The sequence below is a fragment of the Podarcis muralis genome, chromosome 1, assembly GCF_964188315.1.
Source record: "Podarcis muralis chromosome 1, rPodMur119.hap1.1, whole genome shotgun sequence".
NCBI lineage: Eukaryota > Metazoa > Chordata > Lepidosauria > Squamata > Lacertidae > Podarcis > Podarcis muralis.
This window is the reverse complement of record NC_135655.1, coordinates 6,289,278-6,314,506: the sequence shown is the minus strand read 5'-3', so window position 1 is coordinate 6,314,506 and position 25,229 is coordinate 6,289,278. Positions and strand designations below refer to the sequence as shown.

The 25,229-nt window shown below is 47.1% G+C and overlaps 1 protein-coding gene across 3 annotated transcripts in view; it reads right to left on the bottom strand.

Moving 5' to 3' along the window:
- Positions 1 to 25,229, bottom strand: part of FBXO34 (F-box protein 34) — a 54,333-nt gene that overhangs the window by 20,152 nt on the left and 8,952 nt on the right. For 2 of the 3 annotated variants that reach the window (XM_028727950.2, XM_028728039.2), the window contains exon 2: positions 3,303 to 3,381. The gene's annotated coding sequence lies outside the window, so the exon portion shown is untranslated. Of the gene's footprint in view, positions 1 to 3,302; positions 3,382 to 3,477; positions 3,608 to 25,229 lie in introns of those variants that run through there. The other variant, XM_077917556.1, reaches the window with a different exon arrangement.

Here is a 25,229-nt window from a genome sequence, read left to right as displayed (position 1 = left end):
GTTTGACCAAACTGCGGGAGGCAGTGGAAGATAGAAGTGCCTGGCGTGCTCTGGTCCATGGGGTCACAAAGAGTCGAACACAACTAAACAACTAAACAACAACAAAGCAGCAGTGGTACCAGATGTGCAACACTTAGGAGGGAGGGTGTGAGTTTCACCAGTGATTTCTTTGTCTCTTGGTGATCAGCTTCTCCCAAGTTCTACTAATTAAGATCCCAATGCAGACAATAAGCACTGAGTACAGTTTCCCCAACTGCACTGAGTACAGTTTGACCAAACTGCAGGAGGCAGTGGAAGACAGAAGTGCCTGGCGTGCTCTGGTCCAGGGGGTCACAAAGAGTCAGACACGACTAAACAGCAACAACAACAGTTTCCCCAGATTTCAGACAGCCAAGGTCCAATTTTCTCCTGAATTAAAACTGGGGACATGCATCTTACTGTTCCATTTTCTAGAAAGCATTTGCCTTTTTGAACTTGTAATATCTGCTTGTGTCCAGCTACCTTCTGCATGAAAGCCAGTGTGGCATAATGGTTCAGAGTGTTGGACCACAGACCTGGGAGAGAAGGGTTCCGATCTGCACTTAGCCATGAAGCTCACTGGGTGACCTTGGGCCAGTCACCCTCTCTTAGTCTAACCTACCTCACAGGGTTGTTGTAAGGATGAAAGAGAGGAGGAGAACTACATACATCACATTGGACAGCTCCTTGGAAGAAAAAAGTCATAAATAAATGAGAGCCTGAGGTCCCTGCTCCTGCCTCTCTCCACCAGGCCCAGGGCAGAGCCTGACAGGTTTTATAAGCACTGCTGCTGCTGCTGCTACTGAGCAGAGAGAGCTTTTTCTTTTAAATTGCTTTTAATTTGATTTTTATATCCTTTTAAATTGGTCCTTTTAGTGTTTTAACTGTTTTTAACTGGGTTTTAAGGGCATTTTGTGGGATATTCCTGGGAGGAGAGGAGTGATGGAGAGCAGGGGGAGGTATGGTATGGGAGGAGGGGCAGGACGGGTAAGGGGCACACAGCACAGGCAGATAGTGACTGTGCCTTGTGCCAGTCCCTCCCCCAACCTGGGGAATTGTGGCTGTCATATCATCCAGCCCTTGGGTCTGCTGTTGAATGCCAGGTCAGCCCAGGAAACTATCTCCCACATCCATGATCTGATTATGGGTGAAGAGGCTGATCTACCATGTCTCACTGAAACCTGGGTGGGTGAACAGGGTGGAGTTGGTCTCACCTAGCTGTGCCCACCTCGGTACTCATTGCAGCATCAGGCCAGACCCGAGGGTTGGGGAGGGGGAGTCTATAGAGATTCCCTCTCTATCTCCAGGCTCTCTGTCCAGTTGGGGGGGAATCTAGAGTGTGTGTTCCTGGCACTGGGCAATCGGGACAGATTAGGGATTCTGCTGGTTTACCACCCACCTCACTGCCCAGCAGTCTCCCTGCCTGAGCTGGCAGGGCTGGTCTCGGAGGCGGTGTTGAGGACTCCCAGACTGCTGGTTCTGGGAGAGTTCAACATCCATGCCAAGGCAGCTGGCTCAGGACTTCATGGCCGCCATGACAACTATGGGGCTGTCTCAACATGTCATGGCCCAACATGTCACTGGCAGGCCACACTCTGAACCTTGTTTTCTCAACTGGGCAGAGGTTAATTTGAAAGTGGGAGACATTGGCATCAGTCCCTTGTCATGGTCAGATCACTTCCTGTTGAGATTTAGGCTGTCAGCAACTTTTCCCCTCCACAGAGGTGGGAGGCCTATTAGGAAGGTCTGTCCTCAGAGGCTGATAATAATAATAATAATAATAATAATAATAATAATAATAATAATAATAATAATTTTTTATTTTTTATTTATACCCCGCCCATCTGGCTGGGCTTCCCCAGCCACTCTGGGCGGCTTCCAAAAAATATATTGCAATACTGTAATACATCAAACATTAAAAGCTTCCCTAAACAGGGCTGCCTTCAGATGTCTTCTAAAAGTCTGGTAGTTGTTGTTCTCTTTGACATCTGGTGGGAGGGCGTTCCACAGGGTGGGTGCCACTACCGAGAAAGCCCTCTGCCTGGTTCCCTGTAACTTGGCTTCTCGCAGGGAGGGAACCGCCAGAAGGCCCTCGGCGCTGGACCTCAGTGTCCGGGTAGAACGATGGGGGTGGAGACGCTCCTTCAGATATACTGGACCGAGGCCGTTTAGGGCTTTAAAGGTCAGCACCAACACTTTGAATTGTGCTCGGAAACGTACTTGGAGCCAATGCAGGTCTTTCAAGGCCTCGGCGGTCGCTCCCAGTCACCAGTCTAGCTGCCGCATTCTGGATTAATTGTAGTTTCCGGGTCACCTTCAAAGGTGGGATGGATCCAGTGGGATTCCACACAGCTTGGGGGGGAGGGGTTTCCGGCTGATATGACTGGAGCCCCTGTTGAAGCCCTGGCTGACCTTTGGAACACCAAAACAGGCTATTAACACGATCGCCCCTGAGCGTCCTCTCTCACTTCATGGAGCTCCATGGTATACTCCAGAGCTTAGGGCGAGGAAACGAGCTGGAAGACGGCTTGAACGCAAGTGGAGGAGAGATCCGAATGAATGCAATCAAACACTGGTAAGGGCTCATTATTGAGCCTATCTAGTGGCAGTGAAGGCAGCAAAGAAGGCATACATTGCTGCCTCCATTGCATCCTCATTATGTCATCTGGCAGAGCTTTTCCAGGTTGTACAGGGCCTTTTTGTCCAGAGCACAGTCTAGTCCTGTTGTGTTGGATGAGTTTTAGTTGGAAAGGCTCGAGGATGTAGACAAGGTGCCTTCTCTGAAGTGGCTCCCTGACTGTGGAACGCTCTCCCAAGCGAAGTTCGCCTGGCGCCTTCATTATACATCTTTAGGCACCATGCAAATATGTTCCTTTTTAACCAGGCCTTCGGTTGATTTGATTGACATCCTATGCCCTTTTAAAATGTGGAGTTGTTGCGGGGGGAGGTTATTGGGTTGTTGATTTTGTTCTGTGAACTGCCCTAAGACCTCCAGGTATAGGCCGGTTTATAAATTCAATCAATTAATCAATCAATCAATATAAAAAAGTACTGGATCTGGGTACTCTTGACTGGAACATGTAAAGTGCAAAACAGAAGGAAGCTCCCAAGCAGTCTCTTACTACAATGAAAGATCCCTTCCCACCCGTTAAAAAAAAAATTAAAAATCAGCATCCAAACTGTATAAATAGGAAGAGATTTTCTGCACAGCACCCCCAAAATGCCCAAAACAAATACGTAGAGCTGCACATAGGCACCTCGCTGGGGCAAATTGAGAGCAGTACCTTCAGGGAGAAGCCCCTCTGCGCAGTTTCAGACATCACAGCACCCTCGGTGTTCGGCACAATCCTTTGAAGGGCATTTCTGAAAAGGAAAAGGAAGGGGAGGTTAGAGGGCAGCAAGCAATTAGCAGGCAGCAAACATTCCATCTTTATAAAAAGGACACATCATAAAAATTACCAGAGGACACAATCAACCAGATGTATTAAAAGCACTGCCGCCCAGAACATCACAGGCCTCTTCCCTCTGGAGGGTGTTGGGAATGACAACTCAAAGTGGAAAGAGAGGGCAATGAATTTCCAAAAGCTACGGCAGGCAAGAGCAGCCACAACCTCTCATCTCCTGGATATTTATAGCTCCCCTCAACACAGAAAGCTCAAGGACAGCCACAAAACACCACTACAAAATATGCAGTGTATGGCTGGGGCAACCCAGTCAGGTGGACTCATCATCATCATCATCATCATCATCATACTACACCCAGTGTATGGGCAAAATCACTGCACACAACAGAAATGCCCCAAATGCCATTGTTTCGGCTAATTCAGCATTATTTAAGCAACTCACATGATTGGTTCATCTAGAACACCTCTTCTGGGTCTCAGGCAGAGGTCCCCGGTCACCTGTGATCAGAGCCTTCTGACTGGAGATGCTTGAGATGGTACCCAGGACAGTCCATATGCAAAGCATGGCAAACTCTGCCACGGAGCGACAGCCCTTCCCAGTCCTGCCAGCTTATCCCACGACCCTACAGGGGCAGCCCTAGAACAATAGCCGTCCAGTGATTCAGGGAAACGTGAGGTTTTCTTCCCCTTCTTCAAGTTTCAAAGGGGAAGGAGGCTCTTTGCCATTTACACAGATTGTTTCCCCTAGACAAAAAAAACCAAGCAGCAAAGTCAAGAACAAACCTTGAGTAAAAAGGTAATGGTAAAGGACACCTGGATGGTTAAGTCCAGGCAAAGGTGACTATGGGGTTGCGGCGCTCATCTCACTTTCAGGCCAAGGGAGCCGGCGTTTGTCCACAGACAGCTTTCTGGGTCATGTGGCCAGCAGGACTAAACTGCTTCTGGTGCAATGGAACACCGTGATGGAAACCAGAATGCACGGAAATGCCGTTTACCTTCCTGCCGCAGCGGTACCTATTTATCTACTTGCACTGGCATGCTTTCGAACTGCTAGGTTGGCAGGAGCTGGGACAGAGCAGCAGAAGCTCTGTTGACATTTCCATTCCACCTTAAGGAGCAGATGTGTGGAATTGTTGCGTGTCACATGTCTGTTTATATTCCAGACCAGCTTGCTGGGAACTTCAGTTGTGTATAGCTTTTGTTTTTCCCATTCTCTCTGAGACAACGAGAGAGAGAGAGAGAGAGAGAGAGAGAGAGAGAGAGAGAGAGAGAGAACATGTTTCTTTGTCCTGATTTATGATTAATAAATCTGTAGTTGTAGGGACGCGGGTGGCGCTGTGGGTAAAAGCCTCAGCGCCTAGGGCTTGCCGATCGAAAGATCGGCGGTTCGAATCCCCGCGGCAGGGTGCGCTCCCGCTGCTCGGTCCCAGCGCCTGCCAACCTAGCAGTTTGAAAGCACCCCCGGGTGCAAGTAGATAAATAGGGACCGCTTACTGGCGGGAAGGTAAACGGCGTTTCCGTGTGCTGCGCTGGCTCACCTGATGCAGCTTTGTCACGCTGGCCATGTGACCCGGAAGTGTCTCCGGACAGCACTGGCTCCCGGCCTATAGAGTGAGATGAGCGCACAACCCTAGAGTACGGGCAGGGGTACCTTTACCTTTACCTAGTTGTAGTATGCTTCCACAAGCCTCACGCCTATTCTGTGTGCGCAGTTCGATCTGCTGATAGTGTGCCCTGGCTCAGAAGCCCAGGTCGCTGATTTACGTGGGAGCAAAGGTTATGGTCTTCGCAGCGGGACAGCTGGAAGGAGACAGCCCAGCCAGGGCTAACTAGCTGACCTCCCAGCCCTCTGCATGCCGACAACCTCACCCCAAAACCTTGAGTGTGTGATTTGCCTGGACGCAGCCCAGGTCCTGACATCACCAGCCGCTTTCAGAGGCTGCTCAGGGAACTTCCATTTTTCAAGGACCCTGGCCAGTGGTGGCCGGTAGGGCAAGTTGGAGGCCACAAAGGGTACCAGGCCAGGGCTTACATGGCCTCTCCCAATTGAGACGTTATGGAGAAATCCAGCCAGCAGGTATCAGTGCACCTAAAGCACCTTGCCCCCAAAATCCTTGTGACGTCTCCCAACAACTTCATATACATACTACCTTGTGAAGCTGGGATATCTCAGCTGGTAGAGTGTGAGACACTTAATTTCAAGGTGGCGGGTTCAAGCCCTACGTAGGGCAACAGATTCCTGCACTGCAGTGGGTTGGACTGGGTGACCCTCGCGGTCTTTTTTAACTCTACAGTTCTATGACTAAATAGCACTGGGGATAAAATAAAATAGCATAACCACCAGGGGGCCAAAAACCACTCTCCCAATGCTACCCTCTGGACTCGGTCCCATAGTGAGGACTGGAGCCACAGTAGCAGCGTGCTCTCCATTCCCATTCCTGCCCCATGGCTCTACAAGCTCTCACCACCAAGTCCCTCCCATCAGGGTATTTCAGAACCTGGGATAAAAACATTCTCGGACAAGATCCTGTTATGCAAATTCAGAAGCTCCATAAGCAAAAAGGTTAACATTCATTGTTCATTTCATCATTTAAAGTCCTGACCTACCCAACGGTCAGGAGTCAGTTCAACAATGAAACAAAGTCTGTGTTTATTTTAAATTTAACAAGCGACATGCATCGTAAGACGTTTAACCAAAGGAAACTTAGAAAACAATGGAGCCAAATAAAAACCCTCGTTAAAAAATGTAAAAATGCAAAGCACTGGAAGAGAATGTATCAGCAGTACAGCTTTCCCTTGGGCTTTATCGCCAAAGGTATTGAATCCAGACTGATGTTCCTCCTTAGTTTAGCTTATGACCTATGGCAAATCACTGGCTCTCAACCAGACCTAAAGCACACAGCTGTTGTGAGGCTGATGTGCCACTTTTGAGCTCCTCTGATGAAGGCAACAAAATGCTATAGATAGATAGATAGATAGATAGATAGATAGACAGACAGACAGAGAGACAGACAGAGAGACAGAGACAGACAGATCTCCTCCCACTTGATAGACAGACAGACAGATATAGATCCCCTCCCACTTTTGCCATGCTGAGGACCAGAAACTTACATCTTTCTAAAAGTAATGACGAAAGTTGATTCCTTCTGGATCAGGCCAATGGCCCATCTAGCATCCTGTTTTCACAGTGGACAACCAGGCATTTACTGCCTGCAGCAGTGTGGAGGAACACAACCATTGTGGCTCCTACCCAACAATTGCTTTATCCTCCATGAATTTCGTCTTTAGAAGCCATCCAAAGTTGGTGGCCATCACTGCCTCTTGAGGGAGAGAATTCCACAGTTTAGCCACGCACGAAGTCCTTTATTCTAACCACCCTGCGTCTTCTACATGAGCACAGCTCATCCCGATCCTGTTACGTCTACACATTTTGTGCGGAAGCCTTTATTCCGGATTCTGAACTTGCCTGGGCAGCTGAAGCGTCTGATGTGTGACGTTTGTACAGAGCGATACCAGGAGAACAACGGACGGCGCGATCCGATCTAATACCTCAAGTGCCCTGGGTGCAGCAAACTGGCATGCGATGCACCTTTCCATTCACTCCCCACAACGGCAGGCTGTGAAGCTCTGCTGAACAGAAGTAGGCCAGGAACGCCAGGCTCTGCCAGGCATAAACAGCGGTACACCCACCCCTTGCTGCTCGGCTAAGTATAAACCTGCAGCTTATTAATAGACCTGCAGCTTATTAATAGACCAAGATGTAGGAGCCCGTAAGGAAGGCAACGCCACACGACACTTCCCCGACCCAAACAAAAACCGTTTCGCATTCAAGAAGCTGGGGTCCTAGTTTGGCGTTTCACATTCTCAGGAATATGCTTCCCTCCCTCTCTTTTAAGCTCATCTAGGGAGGAACGACGAAATCCAGGGTTGGCAAAAGGGGACACCATCAAAAACAGGAAAGGGGGAAATGCTACCCTCACTGAATCAGGACTGCTTACTGCAGACCAACCACCCAAAGAATCTTTGAATCAGAAGTCTGTCCCTGCTGATTAGCTGCTTCTCTTCCTAAGTGTCGCAGAGGGGCCTCCTTCCAGGTAAATGCGCACATGATTCGACTGCAAGCTTTTTAAATAAACCTTCGGCTACAAGAGAAAGAGAAAGAGGGAGCGAGCGAAAGAGAGACCCTCCAAGCAGTGTTAGAAACTCAGATATTTAACCTAATCATCAAATAGCACCTTAAACCTAGGTTACACTCACCACAACTGAATGTCTAGGTGACTTTTAAAAAACAACAACAATGAATGATATTTTTTGTTATTATTGTTGTTATTATTAGTAGTATTATTCATTCCATTTCTAAAAAGCTTTTATACTGGCTACGACCTACTTTGCTCCTTTGGGCATTAAATGAGAAAACAGGAGGTTCAAGACAGTTTTATGGGGCCCGCGGACAGTCACTCTTTCCCAGAAGGAATTCAAACGCATACCATAAATTTAGGTTTGCACCATTAAAATGGGTTAAACGTGCTGTCGCCATAGCATAACTCTTTGAAAAAAAGGAAGACTTTTTGCAGTTAGGAAAGTTGTGAGGAAAGGCACTAAAGAGTGTGGGATGACTGAATTGTTAACAGGAGGACTTGTAAGCAAAGCCCAAGCAAATCAGAATTAATGGTCATTGTCATCTAACCATCCCATAAACAAATCGGAACAAATGCTGACTAAAGACTGGGTATCATCTAACACAGGGGAAGGCAACCTAAGGTCCGTAGGCTGGATGCGGCCCAATCGCCTTCTCAATCTGGTCCACTGACAGTCCGGGAATCAACTTTTTTTACATGAGTACAATGTATGTTTTTATTTAAAATGCATCTCTGGGTTACTTGTGAGGCATAGGAATTCATTCATTCCCCCTCCCCCCAAAAATATAGTCTGGCCCACCACATGGTCTGGGGGATGGTGGACCGGCCCACGGCTGAAAAAGGTTGCTGACCCCTGATCTAACCCATAGGTTGGCAAACTAAGGCCTGGGGGCCAGATCCGGCCCAATCACCTTCTAAATCCAGCCTGTGGATGCTCCGGGAATAAGTGTGTTTTTGCATGAGTAGAATGTGCCCTTTTATTTAAAATGCATCTCTGGGTTAATTGTGGGGCCTGCCTGGTGTTTTGACATAAGCAGAATGTGTGCTTTTATTTAAAATGCATCTCTGGGTTACTTGTGAGGCATAGGAATTCATTCATTCCCCCTCCCCCAAAAAATATAGTTCGACCCCCAACAAGGTCTGAGGAACAGTGGACCAGCCCCCTGCTGAAAAAGTACTAAGGCCCGGCGGCCGGATCCGGCCCAAATGCATTTTGAATCTGGCCCGCGGACGGCCTGGGAATCGCCATGTGGATGGTGTGACGATTCTGATCGTTCGGGCTGCACCATTCCCCCCCCCCCCCGACACACACCGTGACGGCGCCTCCTCCCTCCCTCCTCCTGGCTTCTCCCCGCCCTGCCTAGAGGAGGAAGGAGGCTGCGCTTTGTTGAGCTGTAGTTGGCTAAGCGCCATTTTAAGCAGCCCCTCTCTGGAGCCAGCCCTTTCGCGCCGCTCATCGTCCTTCTGCCGCCAGCCACTGCCACTCGCAAGGCACAGGTAAGTAGCTACCGGGGCTCGTCCGGTGCTGTGGAGAAGGGATGGGGGAGTTTCAAAATATAGTCCTCCCCCCTCACAAGGTATGAGGGACAGTGGACCGGCCCCTTGCAGAAAAAGTTTGCTGACCCCCGATCTAACCCCTGCATAAGCTTTGTGCAATATAATCATAATAAGTTATTATTTATACCCTGCCCATCTGGCTGAGTTTCCCCAGCCACTCTGGGCGGCTCCCAACAGAATATTAAAAACACGATAAAACATCAAACATTAAAAACTTCCCTAAACAGGGCTGCCTTCAGATGTCTTTTAAAAATAGGATAGCTGCTTATTTCCTTGACATCTGAAGAGAGGGTGTTCCACAGGGCGGGTGCCACCACCGAGAAGGCCCTCTGCCTGGTTCCCTGTAGCCTCACTTCTCGCAATGAGGGAACCAGCAGAAGGCCCTTGGCGCTGGATCTCAGTGTCCGCGCTGAACGATGGGGGTGGAGATGCTCCTTCAGGTATACAGGACCGAGGCCGTTCAGGGCTTGTAAGCAAAACAGGGCGAGGGCTCCAGAAACAGGGCATCTAAAGATGCCTTTAGAAAGAGAAGAGCTGTTTCTAGCCCCTTGCCAGCTACTGAACAAGCTCTGAGCCGTTTTACAGGCTCACTTCCTGCAACTACTGGCCTTCTATTCCAGCTTCAGTTACTCTGACAAAATTGCTCTCATTTTGCACCAGTTTCTCCCTTCCCACACTTTATCCTGGAAATAGAAATCCTCTGTGAAGTTGAGAGCTAACAAGATGAGGTTATTCACTTTCTACAGCGACAGAAGCAGCCGGCTCCAAATTACTAGACCTGCCTGCATTATACCGCTAATGTCATTCCCCCCCACCCACCTCCCACTTCCAAAGAGCCTCAGAACTACTTGCTAGATCTCCCAGAGGAAACTAATTTGGATTTTTACACTCCACCAGCAGCAGGAAAGTGCTAACTCCACAGCAAGAGAGCAGATGGCAGCAAACCAGAAGTGAAACGTAACTGTGGCCGGCTAAAAAAGCAGCATGCTGCTTTGTTGCTCTTTATTCAGATCGCGGCTGGTTTGCTTCCAAAATTCATTAAGTGTGCATGTAGGGGGTTGAGAGGGAGAACACCCCTTTTTTGCACATTGCCTGTTGAAGATTTTGAGTCCACTGCACTGAAAAAGCCCACGCCGCTCTCAGTGCTATTAATTGCCAGGCTTCTGGGGTTAGTGCTTTCTGCCATGGGAAAGCTCACATATACAGCTGTACAGAGCTCACATATTTTCGCTTGGGCGCACGGCTTTTCATCATCTAACGGCAGTTTTGTTTTTGGTACGAAGGGCACAGAGGCTCGGTGGGCCTCTGCAGAGCCGTTTATGCCTGTAGGAAAAATCGTTTTGGATCCTTCTAGTTGAAAAGCACATGTAATTCTTAATAAGGGCACTTCTGGTCCAGCACTCTGCTCTCACAAAGCCCCACATGGTGCCCAGAGGGAGCCTGTAAGTGGGACCTGAATGTAACAGCTCACCTCCACCCCAGGAGGAACCAGCTAAGCAGCCCATGGCCAGCATAAGGCTATTGATTTATTTGTTTGTTTTGCACAGTGCCCTTCACCCGTAGATCCCAGGGAAGTTCATTTCTGCAACGGGAACGAGTGGGCTGTGCTTCCATCGGGCTGCGCATGCATGCAATACTTGGGTGCCAGCACAGGGAAGTGAGTATCACCTCAGAATACTATCAGCTGACACTGGCATTTGTGCTTTTAAGATCTGCTAGGCAGGTTTTTCCATTTGGTTCCACTCACTGCTGTACTGCTTTTGATTCAAGACTACAGTGGTACCTCGGGTTACATACGCTTCAGGTTACAGACTCCGCTAACCCAGAAATAGTGCTTCAGGTTAAGAACTTTGCTTCAGGATGAGAACAGAAATCGTGCTCTGGCAGCGCAGTGGCAGCAGGAGGCCCCATTAGCTAAAGTGGTGCTTCAGGTTAAGAACAGTTTTAGGTTAAGAACGGGCCTCCGGAACGAATTAAGTACTTAACCCAAGGTACCACTGTATTTACCGTATTTTTCGCTCTATAAGACGCACCCGACCATAAGACGCAGCTAGTTTTTAGAGGAGGAAAACAAGAAAAAAAATATTCTGAATCTTTTATTTCTGTAGAGCCTCTTTTCAAAAGCTTGATTTTGCGAGTGAACAGGAGAAGCATTTTAACAGGCATTAGTGCTTGGATTTCATTCTCTCACAGAAAGCCTCAGGGGGAAAAAATGGGATCATCTGGCCGTTTGGAAAGACAGAGGCACATGGTTTGGGCAGTGATGGAATCCAAGACTGACTGAAGAGGGAAAACAAGAATCGTGTTCTCCTGTCTGTTTGTTAAGTTGCTCAGGGGGCTAAACAAGGGCTATCACACAACAACTTCACAACAACCCAGTGAGGTTAAGGTGGCCCTCTCTGCGCAGCGTCTCTTCAGCAAAGCGGGAGGAGAAATGGAGCCCCTTCCGTTTCTCCTCCCGCTTCGCTGAAGGGACGCTGCGCAGAGCCATTCGCTCCATAAGACGCACACACATTTCCCCTTACTTTTTAGGAGGAAAAAAGTGTGTCTTATGGAGCGAAAAATACGGTAAATGGTTTATTGCTTAATGCTGTTTTTGTATTGTGGTGTTAGGATCACTCCTGGGCATGGTCGGCCAATTGGTGCCAAAGAAGGATAGAACTTTCTTTATGTATGCTACAACAGCAGCAAGAATACTTATTGCAAAGCATTGGAAGACACAAGATCTACCCACCTGGGAAGAATGGCAGATGAAGTTGATGGACTACATGGAACTGGCGGAAATGACTGGCAGAATCCGAGACTAGGGAGAAGAGTCGGTGGAAGAAGATTGGAAAAAATTTAAAGACTATTTACAGAAACACTGTAAAATTAATGAATGTTAGAAGGATGCTGGAATGAAGTTATATGGCTTTAGCAGAAATGTTATAAAGAATTAAGTAAAAATAGATTGTTAATGGGCTAAAGGGGAAAAAATAAGGTTAGATTGGGTTAAGATAAATTATACAAAAAAGGGAGGTGTGAGGAGGTCGTTGAAACAAGTAAATGAAAGATAAGATATGGAAATATTGGATGTGTTTTTAATTGTTTCTGTTTTTGTTTTGTTAAGATAAGTAGTGTTTTTTGTTTTTCATGTATTGTATTGTATTGTTTTGCTTTGTTTAATTCTTTTTCTTCTTTTTGTAATCTTTAAACTCTTAATAAATACTACTTTTAAAAAAAAAAGATCACTCAGGATTCCTTGTGACATGCTTGGTGGGGTACACACATACGTATAGAGAGAAAGATGTAGATATATACTGAACAGTCACACTCAGTGGGCGACAACCTGCTTTGCATGAAAAATGTCCCCAGCTCAATCCCTAGCTGGCCCGGAAAAAAGACTCCTTCCTGAAACACTGCAGAGATGCTGCCAGTCAGTGTGGACAATACTGAGCCAGAGGGACTGCTCACCATAGGGTGAAACATTCCTGGATTGTACCACTTCAGACTGCAGGTGAGGGGGGAGATCACATAACCAACTACAGTCAAACCTCGGTTGTCGAACGTAATCCGTTCCGGAAGACCGTTTAACTTCCAAAACGTATGACAACCGAAAATCGAAAGCGGAAGCCTCAATACAATAGGGGAACTCAAAATGGAAGCCATGTAGCATGTTCGGCTGCCGAAATTTGTTTGAAAACTAGAGCAGTTACTTCTGGTTTTTCGGTGTTCAGGAGTCGAAACGTTCGAAAACAGAGCCGTTCGAGACCTGAGGTTTGATTGTATTCCACTTGGTTCAAAAAGCAGATGTTGTGAAAGTTTTGTTTTATTTTACTTTATTTGCCACCCTATACCTGCAGTCTCCGTTCGGTTCACAGAATAAAATCAAAATACAAAACCGCAAAATAGATAATCAAAATAAAAACTACAACAACCCAATAATCCCACCCCACCCTAAAAAAACCACATTTTAAAAGGGCACAGAACGTCAATCAAATCAACCAAAGGCCTGGTTAAAAAGGAAATTATTGCCTGACGCCTAAAGGTGTATAATGAAGCCTCTTCTCCCCAATAACACTTGTCTTCCATGTGTTTAAAAATTCCTCCCACCCCCACAGGGGCAACATTCAAGCATGCAAAAGCCGTCTGCAGATCCCAGGAACCGTTTGGTTCTTGCCTGGAGAGTCTCACAGTCTGATAGGAATTGGAACGAGACCCAAAGGGGCATTATTGGCAAGACCACGGGAAAAGCCACCCTGTTAAGCGGGTGAGAGAGTTCCTTTGTTGTTTCGCTGAAAAGCAAAAAGTGCTGGCTCAAAAATAAAAAAAATTTAAAAACCCAGCCGAAAAAAATTCCATCCGCTGCCCAGTGACCTGCATTCCCAGCCGGAATAAAAGAGGGAGAGACCGGCAAATTTGGCTCCCAGCCTTTCGGAGGCTCAAATTACTGTGCAAACAGTGATTAAAACAGCCAGCTGAGCGCAACAGATATTTTCTCCCTTATGCGGGCTGCAAAACATAACATGTCCCATGCCTCAATTTTTTAAAAAAAAATAAACAAAGACAGGCGGAACAAGATAGCATCCATGTTGGTCTTAAAACAGCTATGAATCTCATTGTACCATTAGCAAAACCACTGATCAGGCGAAACACTCATCGAGTCCATCATTCTGTCCTCAATGCAGTCACCGTGATGGGAAGCCCACAAGCTGGAGCTGAGACCAATGATATTCTCCCCACCTGCCAATTCCCAGCAGCTGGCGCCCACCAAATCCACTTCCTTATTAGAGAATTAAGCATCTATGGGGATGAATGCCACAGAACAGCTTCCCTCGGAACAAGGAAGTTTTAAGTCGTAAGGAAAACACAAGTTTGTTAATGATCTACCTGCTGTAATCTGAGTTTCCTTGTTTGCCTCCACTAATTCCACATCACAGACGTTATTCAAACGCCCACTAACACAATGAAAATAAGACTGGGCAAATAAAGCAGGAAAAGTTGCGATTCTGTGTAAAATTTGAAAATTACCTCCCTACCCACCAGCAGCCGCCGAAGGGAAAAGGGATTTGTCAACGGGTCTACCACTGCATTAAGCGTCATGCTTTTGTAGGAAGTGGATTATGAAATGGAGAGCATCTAAGAAGCGCGGGAGGCCTATTTATTCTAACCCCGGGGTGGGATAACAAATCCAGCAAGTTTAATAGGCCAAGTTCACTGGGAGCTGCATGCAAGTTATTACAGCACCAGTGGGTGTGGTGGAATGATTTTTGAAAAAGTGAAACCTTCCTTTGAAGTCTGCTTAGACGTGCAGAATGCAATTAAATATTGCTCTGCAGCAGGCACAGAATGACAGATAATCCCATGCCGTTTATTATAAAATTGGCCTCGTTGCCTCTCTCGAAACACGGTCAGCAGCTTGCAAGGTCTGCATTACGGCTTCCCGCACTACCGGCTCCGCAAGGGAAGGACAGCTGGACGTGTAAGGGAGGAAAATTCCCGGCGTACGAAAATCCTTGGGATGCTGGCGTTCAGCATCGTATTAAAACCGCAGCGCTGCAATAAATATGTCAAGCAAAGCAAGGACATCTTGGAAGCCTGGGAAGTCCTAATCAAGACTCTAATAGTTCCCCCGGTTCAAAGCCCATCTAACCTCAGCAGATACTTGGCTCAGAGGCTGCTGCTTTGGAGCAGAGGCCTATTTGGGCTTGGCGTCCTTTTCTGTGTTTTGCTTTACATAAAACACAAGAGCCAGAGAGCAAGATTCCTTCTCTACTACTCCTCGTACTCCAGATTTCATTCCCCAACCCAAAATCCTCTTCTCCCACAGAGATCCACAGGGCTACTGTGCAGTGTCTCCTATCCCAAGCTCTCTAGGCAGCTTGGATCTCAGGAAGGCTGCTCCCAGTGGCCAATTACCGTATTTTTTGCTCTATAAGACTCACTTTTTCCCTCCTAAAAAGTAAGGGGAAATGTGTGTGCGTCTTATGGAGCGAATGCAGGCTGCGCAGCTATCCCAGAAGCCAGAAGAGCAAGAGGGATTGCTGCTTTCACTGCGTAGCGATCCCTCTTGTTGTTCTGGCTTCTGAAATTCAGAATATATTTTTTTCTTGTTTTCCTCCTCCAAAAACTAGGTGCATCTTATGGTCTAGTGCATCTTATAGAGCGAAAAATACGGTAAATAAAAAATAGCCTCTAACATCCAAGTTTAATAATAATCAGCCAGAGAGAGCGGCTTCAGTGTTTTACCTAGAGTAGTGGAGGGATGTAGACCCTCCAGATGCAGTTGCACTGCAACTCCCATCATGCCTCACCATTGGTCCTGCTGGCTGGGGCAGATGGGACTCGGAGTCAAGCAAACAGCTGGAGGGACGCAGGATCCCCACCCCTGGGCTTAAAAAACAGAAGCAGCAAGGAACCAATAAGATGTCGAGCACCAGAAAGGTTAGAGGTTTGCTCTGCAAGAGAAACTAACCCCCTCGTTTTTTTCCAGATTGGGTTTGTGGCGGCGTCTGTGAACAACCAACCTGGCAGAAAGTGTAAAATCAGATCAAAGTTCAGGCAAGCAAAAACACTGCCTGCTGTCAGGTAAGTACAGTGGTACCTCGCAAGACGAATGCCTCGCAAGACAAAAAACTCGCTAGACGAAAGGGTTTTTTGTTTTTTGAGCTGCTTCGCAAGACGATTTTCCCTATGGGCTTGCTTCGCAAGACGGAAACGTCTTGCAAGTTTGTTTCCTTTTTCTTAACACCGTTAATACAGTTGTGACTTGACTTCGAGGAGCAACTCATAGCACGCGGTGTGGTAGCCTTTTTTGAGGTTTTTGAAGACTTTGGTGATTTTTGAAGCTTTTCCAAAACTTTCCCGACACCGTGCTTCGCAAGACGAAAAAAATCACAAGACGACAAAACTCGCAGAACGAATTAATTTCGTCTTGCGAGGCACCACTGTAAATAAAATTGGCACAGGTCGATTTTATCCAACATCAACTTTTGTCTACAAGGACCAAGCCATTACTGTCTCCATGTTTTAACTGGGACTTTAAGTTAAGCAATACATTCGATTTTTTTTTTTAAAGAAAGAAATTCCTTGGACATGCCTGAAGAAGTTATTAGAGCGTCGAGAGCTGCCATTGCCAGCATGTTCAATATTATTTGATGTAATAAAAAGTCATGCTTCACCACTTTCTCCTTATTGAAAAGGTGAGAAAAGACACCAGAAACAAAAACAAAAAAGCAGAGTATTAAATGTATGTAAAGGTAATAGTGTACACGTTCCAGAAAGGAACCAATTTAAGTTTATGCAAGATGCTAATAAGGACCAAAAGGTGTGTTGGGGTGTGTGTGTGTGTGTGTGTGTGTGTGTGTGAGAGAGAGAGAGAGAGAGAGAGAGAGAGAGAGAGAGAGAGAGAACGAACACCTACTTAAAGGCAATGCTATACATATTAGTACAGTGGTACCTTGGGTTACATACGCTTCAGGTTACAGACGCTTCAGGTTACAGACTCCGCTAACCCAGAAATAGTGCTTCAGGTTAAGAACTTTGCTTCAGGATGAGAACAGAAATCGTGCTCCGGCAGTGCGGCAGCAGCAGGAGGCCCCATTAGCTAAAGTGGTGCTTCAGGTTAAGAACAGTTTCAGGTTAAGTACGGACCTCCGGAACGAATTAAGTACTTAACCCGAGGTACCACTGTATTAGTGAAGAAGGGGGAATAGCAGCACCTGATCTGTGTGCAGAAGGTTCTGATTCAATCCCCAGCACCTGCAGGTAGGGTTAAAAACGTACCCTATCTGAAACCCTGGCAGCTAGTCAGTGTAGACCAGGGGCGCCCAAACTTTTTTCAAAGAGGGCCTGATGAACATGTTGATGAGCTTTTTTTTACAATTTTACCCCAAAGTTGTTGAGCTTTTCTTAGGATTGAATTACCCCAGGACATATACTGCCATAGGGGCCAGATTAAATCGACCAGCGGGCCCCCGAAACGGACTTTGGACATGCCTGGTGTAGACAGTCCTGAGCTAGATGGAACAAGGGTCTGGCTAGTTATAAGGCAACTTCCTATGTTCTTATGAAAATTATGGGAAAGCCTTGCTTTAAGGCCACATCACAGGTTTTAAGTTAATTTGACTGCTAAAGACGGGGGGAGATGGAGACCAAGAGCAATAAAGCTTCTAGTGAAAAATCTATGTACTGATCTGTGTGTGTGTGTATAGCAACACCGGCAGTGGCACAACAAAAGAACTCCAGTGAACTTAATAATTAATAGTTCTCAAGAACACCTAGTACCAAATGACAAGCCAAGCTAAAAATAGTTCAGAAATGCTGGGAACACTGAAACAGCAGCAACAAGACAAATCGGAGAAGCCCTCCGTCAGAGAGATTTAATGCTGCTGGAAAGGTTACACAAATTCCCCAGGTTGTTAAATGTTAAGAAGCACAGACGAAAGAACAACGTCCCTCTACACATGATACCAACAATGAAGGGGGTATTGAATATCCTCTGCAAATGTTTCATCCAGGTTCATTTAAGAGGTTAACAGAAAATGCTGCCATCGAATGTGGATTCTGCAGGCATTTAAAGGTGAAATAAAAGCATTAATTCAGATTACTTTGGAGTCATCAGAAAAAACATGAGAACATGAAAGAATCTGGCAGGATGAGACAAAAGGTCTACCTAGTCCAGCATCCTACTTCTTGCAGTGGCCATTGAGACACCTCTTGGAAGCCCACCAGGAAGGCGGCAAGGCCACAGCCCATTTCTGTTCCTCAATGAGCACACTGACCATAGAATACGGCCATCATGACTAAGAGGCACTGATAAGGTGAACTTCTAGGAATTTTGGAGGGTAGATCTATCATCCTCCATATGAATGGGGAAGCTGAAACAGTCACCCCACTTATCATTGTCATCGGCACACACACCCCAAGTCTCAGGACACATGGAAACTTACATTTGAGTACGATAGTTATGAACATCTTGGCATTCACTTTCACATGAAGATGAAGAAGAAGAAGAAGAAGAAGAAGAAGAAGAAGAAGAGGAGGAGGAGGAGGAGGAGTTTGGATTTGATATCCCGCTTTATCACTACCCGAAGGAGTCTCAAAGCGGCTAACAATCTCCTTTCCCTTCCTCCCCCCCAACAAACACTCTGTGAGGTGAGTGGGGCTGAGAGACTTCAAAGAAGTGTGACTGGCCCAAGGTCACCCAGCAGCTGCAGGTGGAGGAGCCAAGACACGAACCCGGTTCCCCAGATTACGAGTCTACCGCTCTGAACCACTCCACCACACTGGCTCTCATGAGACTGAACAGCCTACCCATAGGTAGGGTGAATCTGGTCAAAGAAAATGGAAAACAGTAGCTCTTCCATCCCTGACCATGTAAGCCAGTCCTTCAGCAATCTGGAGTCCTCCCCAGCACTGGCTGGACCTGTCAACAACACAGAGAAGGGACCAGATTGCTGAATATAGAAATATCAAGGTTATCTTCTCCAAAATACGGAGTTTCCAGACCTATAAACAGGAGGTGAATGGAGCATACATGGTTCTCCCTCTCCCCATTTTATGCTCACAGAGCAACCTAGTCAGATGAGTTCGGCTGAGAGACTCACCCAGTGAGCTTCATTCCTGGGCAGGGATTTGAACCTTGCTCTTCCAGGTCCTAGTCTAACACTCCAACCACTACACCACAGTGCTCTCTCTGTGTTTGAGCCAGAATGATCCAAAGCGAGGTGTGCCTGACTATCAAAAGAATTCCAGGGCGTTAATTTCAGTACGACAGAGAAAACCCTTCATACCTTACCATGTATGAATAAGCCCTTATTATCTCCAAAATCATAATAAAGAGATCACCACAAACCACAAGAGTGACGACAATCCCCACTATTGATAGCATCAGTTGTTCCGAAGCTGTCAGGCTTATTTGTGCCTCACGTCAAAGCTAATGAGCAAGTACCAGTTTATTTTTCTTGGCCTCCACACGTCTCTGAAAGAAAGAGGTAAACTGGAAAGGTAGGGATTGCCACCATCAAGAACTTCAAAAAAGCAAATAAATATCTGTATTTGATTAACCTTATCCTTATTTTCTCCTCTGAGACTTGAAAGTGTGGCTAAACCCAACGCAGCTTCAAACATATGAGAGATCTGAACTTGCGGAATTTCAATTGCCTCTTTTTAGAAGCCAAAGGCGGCGCTTCTGTCCTCCTCTATCTGGCCCCTGGGACTCACCCAAGCCACACCCCCTTTCCCTAGACCACACCCCTACCTGGCACTTCTTTGCACCCTCTTTCGAGTTCAACTCCAATAATACTCCTTGCTTGGGGGAAGGGTACAGGCATGTGCAAGTGTGTGTAGAAAGTAGCCTGCAAAACAAAGGTAAAATCCACATACATTGCTCCACCCACTTTGGCCTCTGGCCCCGCCCATCGCCAGAAACGAAGGTTCTGAGAAGCAATAGGCAAAAACTGATGGGATGGACTAAAACGAGTGACAAGGATGACCCACCGGAGACAATGACCAGAGGAAATAATGGGAGCTGCAAATGCAAGACTCCATTGGACTACATGTGCCATTTCCGACATTCTTTCAGTATATGCCAAGATGGGCAGCACCTTAAGGGATCGCATGTCAGAGCAAAGCACAAGGGACTTCCCTATGCACTAAAAGCAGCAGAGCCACTACAAGGCTGTTCGGCACGCATGGCTTTTGATTTCACCGCCATCGTTGCTGCAAGTTAAGGCTAAACTCTTCCTTAAGGGTAACCGAGGCAGACTGCCCGCCTTTGGAAAGGAAAGGATGGGCAGGATAAAGCTCAAACAGAGCTTCAGCTACAAAAAGGGGTTTTTTTTGGGGGGGGGAAATAGAGAAACTCTACTTTTTTGTGTAGCTTCCCCACCCCCGTTTTTACTACTAGAGTAAGGCAGGCACTGGTGGAGGGCAAATGAGCAGACCGGCAGGAAATTGCTAGGTTATTTTAACCAAGGGTGGGGTTTTGACTTGGGTGGGTGTTGTTTTATCTGGAGGGTGGGGTTGTTTTTAAATGTTATGTGCTAATTTGGATTTTTGTATTGGTATCGGTGGGCTGGGGGATTGTTTTAGAGGCTTTTGTTGGGGAGCATATTTTTTATTACAGTCATACCTCGGGTTACAGACGCTTCAGGTTGCACGTTTTCGGGTTGCGCACTGTGCCGAACCCGGAAGTACCAGAACGGGTTACTCCTGGGTTTCAGCGCTTTGCACATACGCAGAAGCAACAAATCACGACCCACACGTGCGCAGACGCGACGCTGAGGGTTGCGAACGTGCCTCCCGCACGGATCACATTCGCAACCTGAGCGTCCGCTGTGGTTTATATACATTAGTATTGTTAATTGTTGTAATTATTTCTATTAAGTATTTTGTGCTGCTGTAACTTTGTGTTGTGAACTGCCCTGTTTTGTATAGGGCGGTATACAAATTTAATAAACAAACGAAAGCAGGGACTGCTCATGGATGAGCGTTGTTGCGCCTGTCACTCACTGGAGGTCTGGCTATGCAGAGGTACAATTTACAGGTCCTGTGCCACCCATTTTGGATTTACGCTACCCATCAACCCCAGACAACACAGCTGATGGGAATCACAGCACCAAACATCTGGAGGGTGCCAGGGTTGGGGAAGGCTGATAAAGAGGGTGACCATCTTTTTCAAGTTCTGCTAGTAAGCTTCTGGAAGCCGCTGGCTGGTCACGGTAGCAGACAAGGTGCCGGGATAGGTTGACACTGCTTTGACACAGCAAAGCAGCCCTTCTGATCTAATACCAAGAGCAGCGGTGTGTGGACTCCGCTGGAATGCATGAGCAATCACAACAGCAGCTTACGTGGTCATTCATCAGTCTCTCTTTATTCGGTAAAAGAGCTGAAACAAGCCACAGACGCACATGAACGAAGCATGTGAGTGAGCCAACCCTGTCATCTGTTGAATTCTGAATCACGAGTGTCCTCTCTGGCTCCCATCAGGACAGACGCAGGTTTGCATCCAAGCACCGCAAAACCAGCGCGCTGCTTGTCGAATTACAACCAATTATCTTTTAAAAACTGGCAAGAGCCCAACTCCAGGCATCATCTAAACACGATGCTTTTTGCAGCTGTTACACTCAGCGCATTCTGCTGTTTTGAAAACCCTCATGACCTCAGAAGCATTTCGCTCACTTTCCCCCACAAGTTAGCTGGTTCTAATCAGCAAGACCTTCTCCTGCAGCAGAGTGTCATTTGACGTTACTGCTCAAAATCACAAACGTAAAGAGAGAACTGCAAGCAGATAGAAGCAAACACGCAAACACACACACACACACACACCTGGAAAAATCAGCAATACCAAAGCATGAAAACTGCTAGGGTAAAATCCTGGCTGTGGAGACGAAGAAAGACAAGGAAAAAAGGGGAGATAAGATGAAACTAAGCATCCCACCAGACCACTGGTTTCCAAACTGCAGTCTGGAGAGTCCTGGCGCTGCTTGTGGATCTGCTTTCGTATGCAACAAGTCCCTGGTTAAATCCCAGGTAGGACTGGGAAAGTCTCCTGGTCTGAAACCCTGGAGAACCACTGCTAATCAGTGTAGACCAGTGTTCCTCAGGTCCTCAGCTGTTATTGGACTACAACTCCCATCATCCCCGACCTAGACCACTAGTCCTGCTAGCCAGGGGCGATGGGAGTTGTAGTCCCACAACAGCTGAGGACCCAAGTATGAGAAACATTTGTGTAGATAAGACTGATTTAGACGGGCCAATCGTCTGACTCGGCACAGGGTAGATTCCTATGTAGGAAGTGGCAGCGAAGGGCAGAAATCCACCCATTAAGAACATCAAAAGCACCTGGCTTCTGAGTAAAGGGAATAGCTCATCTAGTCCAGCATCGTGCTGCTCTCAGAGTGGGCAACCAGATGCCTCAATGGGAAGCCAGAACAAAGGAGCTGAGCGCAACAGGCCCTCTCCCCACTTGCCAGACCTACCAATCGCTATTGAGTGCCATATCACCTCTGAAAGTCCATGGATCTATATCGAAAGAAACCATGTCCTCTCCCTGCCCCAGTCTGTTCTGGACCTTCCACCAACCCTCTGTAGCAGCTCTGGACTGGAAAAGGGGACTGGGGGGGAGAAGGGGGGAGTCTTTGCACTAAATAGACAACTCCGTTGGGTACAACCCAACAGCCTCGGTCCTGTATACCTGAAGGAGCGTCTCCAACCCCATCGTTCAGCCCAGACGCTGAGGTCCAGCTCCGAGGGCCTTCTGGTGGTTCCCTCCCTGTACTGCATTATTTTCCAAAAAGAAAACACAGTGGTACCTCGGGTTAAGTACTTAATTTGTTCCGGATGTCCGTTCTTAACCTGAAACTGTTCTTAACCTGAAGCACCACTTTAGCTAATGGGGCCACGCCGCCGGAGCACAATTTCTGTTCTCATCCTGAAGCAAAGTTCTTAACCCGAAGCACTATTTCTTGGTTAGCGGAGTCTGTAACCTGAAGCATATGTAACCTGAAGCATATGTAACCTGAGGTACCGCTGTACAAGAAACGCAACAGATGCAGTTAATTCAGCCCAATCACGCAGCTCAGTTCCTACAGTCCTCCAGACAGCCAAATGCACAGAAAAGCACACACGTTTAAGTTACTGTGACCTTTGAACCCACAAACTGCTCACAAGGGGGGGGGGCATAATGTGGGTTTTCTGGAAAACAACTAGCAAAATAAACTGCCCTGAAGGAAAGAACAGGTCTTTTGAGCAGCAAATGGTACCCCCTGTGGTTTTCGCACCTATGTTCTAGGCTTGTATGGCTAGGAGGCCGCTTCAAAGGATTCAAAATATCTGCTGGAAAAACCACTTAACATAACTCTCCCAAGTTGTAAACAGGACTGCTTTGTGCGCAAGGAGGAATTGCCGCCGCTGGAGGGCATTTTGAAAAAGTCACTTATTGTTTGCAATTGAGCATTTCTCTAAACTGAAAGCGTATTTGGATTTTCATGGGCCACTAAGCTCCAATAAGAAACAGGGAGGGGGAATCATCAACCGTGTCTCCCCAGCTTATGTTTAAAAATATACATATCAGAAGGTCGAAAGACACATAGCATTTTGATGGCAAAAAGCTACATCTATGCAGGCTCCCAGGATACCCTTCCCTTGTGCACAGACACCAAACAGGAAAACAGCACCATGATTTAGTTTAGTCTTAACAGCACCATAATTTAGTTTAGTCTTAAAACCTCATAGAATCATAGAGTTGGAAGAGACCACAAGGGCCATCGAGTCCAACCCCCTGCCAAGCAGGAAACACCATCAGAGCACTCCTGACATATGGTTGTCAAGCCTCTGCTTAAAGACCTCCAAAGAAGGAGACTCCACCACACTCCTTGGCAGCAAATTCCACTGTCGACCAGCTCTTACTGTCAGGAAGTTCTTCCTAATGTTTAGGTGGAATCTTCTTTCTTGTAGTTTGGATCCATTGCTCCGTGTCCGCTTCTCTGGAGCAGCAGAAAACAACCTTTCTCCCTCCTCTCTATGACATCCTTTTATATATTTGAACATGGCTATCATATCACCCGGAGGGACGCGGGTGGTGCTGTGGGTAAAAGCCTCAGCGCCTAGGGCTTGCCGATCGAAAGGTCGGCGGTTTGAATCCCCGTGGCGGGGTGCGCTCCCGTCGCTTGGTCCCAGCGCCTGCCAACCTAGCAGTTTGAAAGCACCTCCGGGTGCAAGTAGATAAATAGGGACCGCTTACTGGCGGGAAGGTAAACGGTGTTTCCATGTGCGGCTCTGGCTCGCCAGATGCGGCTTTGGCACGCTGGCCACGTGACCCAGAAGTGTCTCCGGACAGCGCTGGCCTCCGGCCTCTTGAGTGAGATGGGTGCACAACCCCAGAGTCTGGCAAGACTGGCCCGTACGGGCAGGGGTACCTTTACCTTTTATCATATCACCCCTTAACCTCCTCTTCTCCAGGCTAAACATGCCCAGCTCCCTATGATCTGCAGCTACCCCTCTATGCCTTCAGGGTCAAATACACTATCTACTCTTCCACCACACAAAACTCTAAGCCCCCAAGTGTGAGTTGTAGGTCAACCATCAGATTTTTACGAGACACTTCTTTAACCACCTGCAGACTGGCACAGCTGGAGAAACTTGGCCAATCTTGTTCCTACAAAAGATTTCCCCCAGCTAACGGGGTATTCTGCATACAACATTCAGAAGCCAGTGTGGATATGGCAAGGATCAGCAGCTATCAGTCTGAACTGCTTCACTGCTGAAACAGCAGGTCTCCCCCAAGCTCCAGCCCTCCTGACAATGGAAACAGACAGTGTCTAGATCAGTAGGTTCTCATGATGTCCCAGTATCTTGTTCTATAAACGTGTGAAGTCCTATTGCAACAGATACAAAAACATAGGAAGCTACCTTACATGGAGGTCAAGGCCATTGGTCCATCTAAGCTCAGCATTGTCTACACTCATGGCAGCAGCCCTCCAGGATCATGGAATTGTAGAGTTGGGACCCCAACGGTCATCTTGGCCAACCCCCCACAATGCAGGAACCTCAACTAAAGCATCAATGACAGGTGGCCATCCAAACTCTGCTTGGAAACCTCCAAGAAAGGAGAGTCCACCACATTCTGGGGGAGTCTGTTCCACTGCTGAACAGCTCTTATCAGAAAGTTGATGTTTAGTCAGAATCTCCCTTCTTGTAACTTGAAGCCATTGCTTTGAGCCCTGCCCTTTGGAGCAGGAAAAAACAAGCTTACTCCATCTTCCATGTGACAGGGTTTTAGACAGAAGACACTTCCAGCCAAATATATAATAATAATAATAATAATAATAATAATAATAATAATAATAATAATTTATTATTTGTACCCCGCCCATCTGGCTGGGTTTCCCCAGCCACTCTGGGCGGCTTCCAACAAAGATGAAAGATACACTAAAATGTCACATATTAAAAACTTCCCTGAACAGGGCTGCCTTCAGATGTCTTCTGAATGTCAGGTAGATGTTTATCGCTTTGACATCTGATGGGAGGGCGTTCCACAGGGCGGGCGCCACCACCAAGAAGGCCCTCTGTCTGGTTCCCTGTAACTTGGCCTCTCGCAGTGAGGGAACCGCCAGAAGGCCCTCGGAGC